This window comes from Ornithodoros turicata, chromosome 1, assembly GCF_037126465.1.
Source record: "Ornithodoros turicata isolate Travis chromosome 1, ASM3712646v1, whole genome shotgun sequence".
Classification (NCBI taxonomy): Eukaryota; Metazoa; Arthropoda; class Arachnida; order Ixodida; family Argasidae; genus Ornithodoros; species Ornithodoros turicata.
Window position 1 is genome coordinate 200,533,099 of NC_088201.1, and position 6,215 is coordinate 200,539,313.

Here is a 6,215-nt window from a genome sequence, read left to right on the forward strand (position 1 = left end):
CAAGACATCCTGCCTGCGTTAAAGAGAGCTGTCTACACACAATGGGAGCAGGAGTGGAAGAAAATAACAAGCTACACGTCACACAGAAACACGTTTTCCCTCCGCATTGGACTGAACACATCAACAGATCATCCGAAGTTCTTTACGCGAGATTGAGGATTGGGCACACATGGCTCACGCATCACCACCTACTCAGAGGTCAGGATCCGCCAGCTTGCGCGCACTGCGGTGACAGCTTGACTGTCGTGCACGTACTGGCATCCTGCCCTTACTTCGAACACCAACGCCAACAGTATTTCACCGCATTCTACACATACCATGTCCCACTCCACCCAGCTCTTCTACTGGGTGACACTCCTCTTGTGCCGTTTGATAATGTCATCCGATTTTTGACCATGTGTGGACTACTAAGTCAGATGTAGATGTTAAGCATTGCTCCGCTTTTATGCAATATCACCGAACTCCTCATGTAAATATCTCATCCTGGATCACCTCATCGCTCACACTTTTAGATAGCTTTTAACTGCCATACTCGCTTGTTATCGTCATTCTCCTCTCTCTCCTATCCTGGTCCATCTCATCGCTCATACCTGTAGATATCTTTTAACGACCACACACACTCTCTCTCAGATCATCTCTCCCATAATCATCTCACACCACCACACACTCACCATAGTTTCGGCGCTCTATGGCCTTTGCTGCCTTTGTGCCATTAAACCAATAATCTCTCTCTCTCTCACACACACACACAATTGTATCTCAATGTTGGTCGGCTCATTCACCTTGCAAACAAATGGGTTGCTTTGATAGAGTGATCCGCATGTTATATCACAGAGTTGGTCTCTGTGAATTATCTGCACTGGTTGTTGGACAGTTTCAAGAACTGCATGATTCAAAAGGAAATGTTAAAGGGTAGATCTGATCAGGATATACTGAGCAAAGCACCGCTCCTGCTTACTATCATGGCCAAGCAAAATGTCTACTGGTTCAATCAGCGGGAACGTTTCTCTTCTCAGCGGGAACTCTTCGGCGATACACTGTATTGTGGAAGCTGGGACTAGTAGCTTGGCTTGCAACTTGAGGTAAAATCGTGCAATGCTGTGCTCAACATTATTCCTTAGTTCAGTGGTATTATCTGCAAAGACCCAGCAAAGGCATGCAGAATTCTTCTTTTGAACGTTGTTCACTGATTTCACTTTGTCCTGCCTTTTTGTGGCTGGTTGAATTCGTCTCAGGTGTGCAGCAGTGCTTATTTTATTGTTGTTCACTTTCCACACTCGACGTAGCGTCTTGATTGATGCTGCTCTGATCCTCAACAGTGACTGCGTCTGCTATATCAATGTTCCTTGCCGCTTTAACTGCTCTGTGTTGCCTGTTAAAGGGGCACAAAACAGGTAGAAAAACAAGAGGTCAAAGAACATAGCTCACGGTATCCAAATATAAAATTATTTTACTTCTAACAAAACGATGACATTCAAAGAGCATAATCCGCGTGGGCCTCTCCTTATCCTTGGAACTGGATCATGTCACCATATTCCAACGTATAGCAATACCGAATTCTAGGCGCTGGAGCTGGTGAAGATTTCGCTCACCTAGCCAATGAAGGACCCCACTGACACAAGCTGCAGCTAGCGGGGAACCGGTTGTGGGAGCATAGCGGTGACCTCGTGGTGCGATAAAGCACCAAAAAGATAGTGCGCACGTGAAATAGAATAGTGAGGAGTTTTGGTACGGTTTGAACTGGCTCTCTTGGATTTGACAAGTGGGAATATGTTTCGAATCGACCTCGCTTCTCGATATTACAACAAAATTGTATACGCCTCCCACATTCTAAATGGGTGATGATGCACGATGTCAAAATGATGTGCCACTGTTTGGCCCGACACTCATGAAAGAGATGAAAAATAGTGGAAGAGAAGCAGCATGTATGCGTCATGACCCCTCGGACAGGAAAACAGAAGCACGTACCTTCAAAAACTCAGCATGAGAGTGGCCGTGTACCCATTATTTGCCCCAACACTCACGAAACAGATGAAAAATACTGGAAGAGAAGCAGCGTGTATGCGTCATGACCCCTCGGACAGGAAAACAGAAGCACGTACCTTCAAAAACTAAGCATGAGAGTGGCCGTGTACCCTTTATTTGCCCCAACACTCACGAAACAAATGAAAAATACTGGAAGAGAAGCAGCATGCATGCGTCATGACCCCTCGGACAGGAAAACAGAAGCACGTACCTTCAAAAACTCAGCATGAGAGTGGCCGTGTACCCTTTATTTGCCCCGACACTCACGAAACAAATGAAAAATACTGGAAGAGAAGCAGCGTGTATGCGTCGTGACCCCTCGGACAGGAAAACAGAAGCACGTACCTTCAAAAACTCAGCATGAGAGTGGCCGTGTACCCTTTATTTGCCCCAACACTCACGAAACAAATGAAAAATACTGGAAGAGAAGCAGCGTGTATGCGTCATGACCCCTCGGACAGGAAAACAGAAGCACGTACCTTCAAAAACTCAGCATGAGAGTGGCCGTGTACCCTTTATTTGCCCCAACACTCACGAAACAAATGAAAAATACTGGAAGAGAAGCAGCATGCATGCGTCATGACCCCTCGGACAGGAAAACAGAAGCACGTACCTTCAAAAACTCAGCATGAGAGTGGCCGTGTACCCTTTATTTGCCCCGACACTCACGAAACAGATGAAAATTAGTGGAAGAGAAGCAGCATGTATGCGTCATGACCCCTCGGACAGGAAAACAGAAGCACGTACCTTCAAAAACTCAGCATGAGAGTGGCCGTGTACACTTTATTTGCCCCGACACTCATGAAACAGATGAAAAATAGTGGAAGAGAAGCAGCATGTATGCGTCATGACCCCTCGGACAGGAAAACAGAAGCACGTACCTTCAAAAACTCAGCATGAGAGTGGCCGTGTACCCTTTATTTGCCCCGACACTCACGAAACAGATGAAAAATACTGGAAGAGAAGCAGCATATATGCGTCATGACCCCTCGGACAGGAAAACAGAAGCACGTACCTTCAAAAACTCAGCATGAGAATGGCCGTGTACACTTTATTTGCCCCGACACTCATGAAACAGATGAAAAATAGTGGAAGAGAAGCAGCATGTATGCGTCATGACCCCTCGGACAGGAAAACAGAAGCACGTACCTTCAAAAACTCAGCATGAGAGTGGCCGTGTACCCTTTATTTGCCCCGACACTCACGAAACAGATGAAAAATACTGGAAGAGAAGCAGCATATATGCGTCATGACCCCTCGGACAGGAAAACAGAAGCACGTACCTTCAAAAACTCAGCATGAGAATGGCCGTGTACACTTTATTTGCCCCGACACTCACGAAACAGATGAAAAATACTGGAAGAGAAGCAGCATATATGCGTCATGACCCCTCGGACAGGAAAACAGAAGCACGTACCTTCAAAAACTCAGCATGAGAGTGGCCGTGTACCCTTTATTTGCCCCGACACTCACGAAACAGATGAAAAATACTGGAAGAGAAGCAGCATATATGCGTCATGACCCCTCGGACAGGAAAACAGAAGCACGTACCTTCAAAAACTCAGCATGAGAATGGCCGTGTACACTTTATTTGCCCCGACACTCACGAAACAGATGAAAAATACTGGAAGAGAAGCAGCATATATGCGTCATGACCCCTCGGACAGGAAAACAGAAGCACGTACCTTAAGAAACTCAGCATGAGAGTGGCCGTGTACACTTTATTTGCCCCGACACTCATGAAACAGATTAAAAATACTGGAAGAGAAGCAGCATGTATGCGTAATCATCCCTCGGACAGGACAACGACAACAATAAATGACGGAAAAGTGATGGTGACTTGGGATGTTTCCCCGTGGTAGCTACGGGAACCTTCCCCACTTCACAGTGTTTAATATGAGACAGCAGCGTGAGAGTGGCCATGGGCCCTGTGTTTGCCCCGTCACTCATGAAGCAGTTCGAAAAAGAAACACAGGAAGAGGAGAATCATGTATACCGTACATGACAGACGTTGCTAATGTCTCATTGCGCAAATCAAGTCGTGGCTGCCATACTTCTGTGACGCGTCCAGGTGTGGCACCTTAGAGACAGACATATGTCACAGTTTCGTACGAGCATGAGCCGTGGCAGCATGGTAGCCTCGTCGTCTGATGGGCTTCATCGTAATGCTGAACCTAACTCGCTACAGATCGGGAGACAGATGGGCAGTTCGGACGCGAAAACATCGGTAATGCACGAGCTTATCAATCCACCAAAGTAAGATGAGAATAACTGGTGCACCCCAACATCACTAACGGATCTTGTGCTCACAAAGGAAGTGCGAGTACGAAGGCGCAAGCAATGTGAAGTCAACAAACGGACAACAGAAACTAATTACAAACGACAGCGGGCACTGCGACAAGGAGTAACAACCAGGCAAAAAAGTTTCCATTATAATCTCCCGCATGTAGTGCACTAATTTCGGGATATTCATAAAGCCCGTTGTCAGAAAGAATTATTTTACCTTCTTGGTCCCGGCGTCTCCTTCGTGAATTCTCCGGCGTCTTCTGTTGCCAGCGTCCCATAGCCCTTGTTTGTTTTGTACTGCAACTAGAAGCAATCGGGCCTCGTTTATGTTCACACTACTTTGTTTGTCGATCTCTTTCGCAAACTGACTACGTTTAAAGATATCAATCAGCCTTACCGCAAATTATTGTGATGTTGCGCCCATCGGTTTGTCGCGATGCCAACATGGCGCCGACGGCGACTTGCAGTATCTTGAACTCGGCGGCCGCGATTCACGGAATCTCCGCACGGTGGCGCCCTATCTTCCTTTGTTTTACGTTGATGCAGCCGTATTTGCACTTACTGTGTTATACCGTCATGATAAACTGGCAGAAACCAGTGGAAACGACCGTATTTTTTTACAGTGTACCTTACGTGTACCTTCTGTGGACAAGGTATATAAATGTCGTTGTTGACAGTTTGTGGACTTTCTATGCGCCTATGTAACAAGAACTTATTTCAGATGTGTGTTTTTTTTCTACATAGATGAATTCCGTATTATTAATTACTGCATTATAGGACAGTAATGTCCACAGAGGTCGACTTCAAGGGGGTACCGAGCATCGCATAGGCTGGGGTGGGGTGTATAGAGACATACTTGTGGCTCTATTCATTGGGAGACGAGCTGTACCGGGTAATATCAGGTGGTAAATTCTGGGTGTGTTGCAAAAAACCATGTGGGGTGTTCACCACTCCTGGGAGGTGGAGAGGTCCGTGCTATCGGCTCTCTAAACAAAGCGGTATTTGGATCTGAACTTATAATTAAATGTAGTAGCTTGAACACGACTTTGCCAGCTTTTAGCTAAATATTAAAACACTAAATACATTTGCGATGGCTTTGAGAAGACGGGTCATCGTATTATTTATATTTCAGTTCAGTACACAATATATTCCCAACTTATCCGGCCACATGAGGATCATGTGCATGCAACAGGTTTGCTGCACATTTTGATTCTGCGCCTCCGTGACTCGCCCTCGCCTCATCACGAAGAAGCCATCGCCATTAGCATCATCGGAATGCCGTTGGAACGGTTGGAACATGTTTGAACTGTCTCAGGCTCTCAGCGTTCGCTCGTCACTTACTGAACAAAGGAGGGTATGATTTTTCGTCGTAAGAAGTAAGCTGTGTGATAGAAATGTGTCATCAAGCTTCACTTACATTCATACGATGACTGTTGTGCTGTAGGTTTTTGTTGTTCGTTTCGAGCAGCGGCTGCGGTGTTGCGTCCCGTCAGGTAAGTCTACAAGCATGAGTTCGTGGCCGGTTTTGGTTCTGCTAATTTCATTCTCGTTCTTGCAGGCCATGAAAGAACAAAGGAGGATATCATTTTGCGTCATAAGGGGTAACCTGTGTGATAGAAGTGTGTGATCAAGCTTCACTTGTATTCTTTCCATGACTGTTGGTTTGTATGTTTCGAGCGGCAGCTGCAGTTTTGCGTCCCCTCAGGTAAGTGTACAAGTACCTGTTCGTGGCCGGTGTTGAACGTGAACCAAATTCGTTGTTGCTATAACCATTCTACTCGGTTTTACTCACTTGCGTTGGAACATTACTAATTTGCGATTGAACGCCATATTCACACCCATTTCTCTCCAGCGCTTCAGAGACGTCGATTTCGCCGAAATTCAGTGAATTTTGAAGTCTACCG

The 6,215-nt window shown here is 46.0% G+C and overlaps 1 long non-coding RNA gene across 1 annotated transcript; it reads right to left on the reverse strand.

Annotated features, from left to right (window-relative positions):
• Positions 1-1,112: 1,112 nt before the first annotated feature.
• Positions 1,113-2,164, reverse strand: LOC135375336 (uncharacterized). The gene is made up of 3 exons (XR_010417213.1): positions 2,103-2,164; positions 1,969-2,041; positions 1,113-1,372 (listed from the first exon to the last, which is right to left on the reverse strand). It is a non-coding gene; the product is annotated as an uncharacterized LOC135375336 (long non-coding RNA).
• Positions 2,165-6,215: the final 4,051 nt, after the last annotated feature.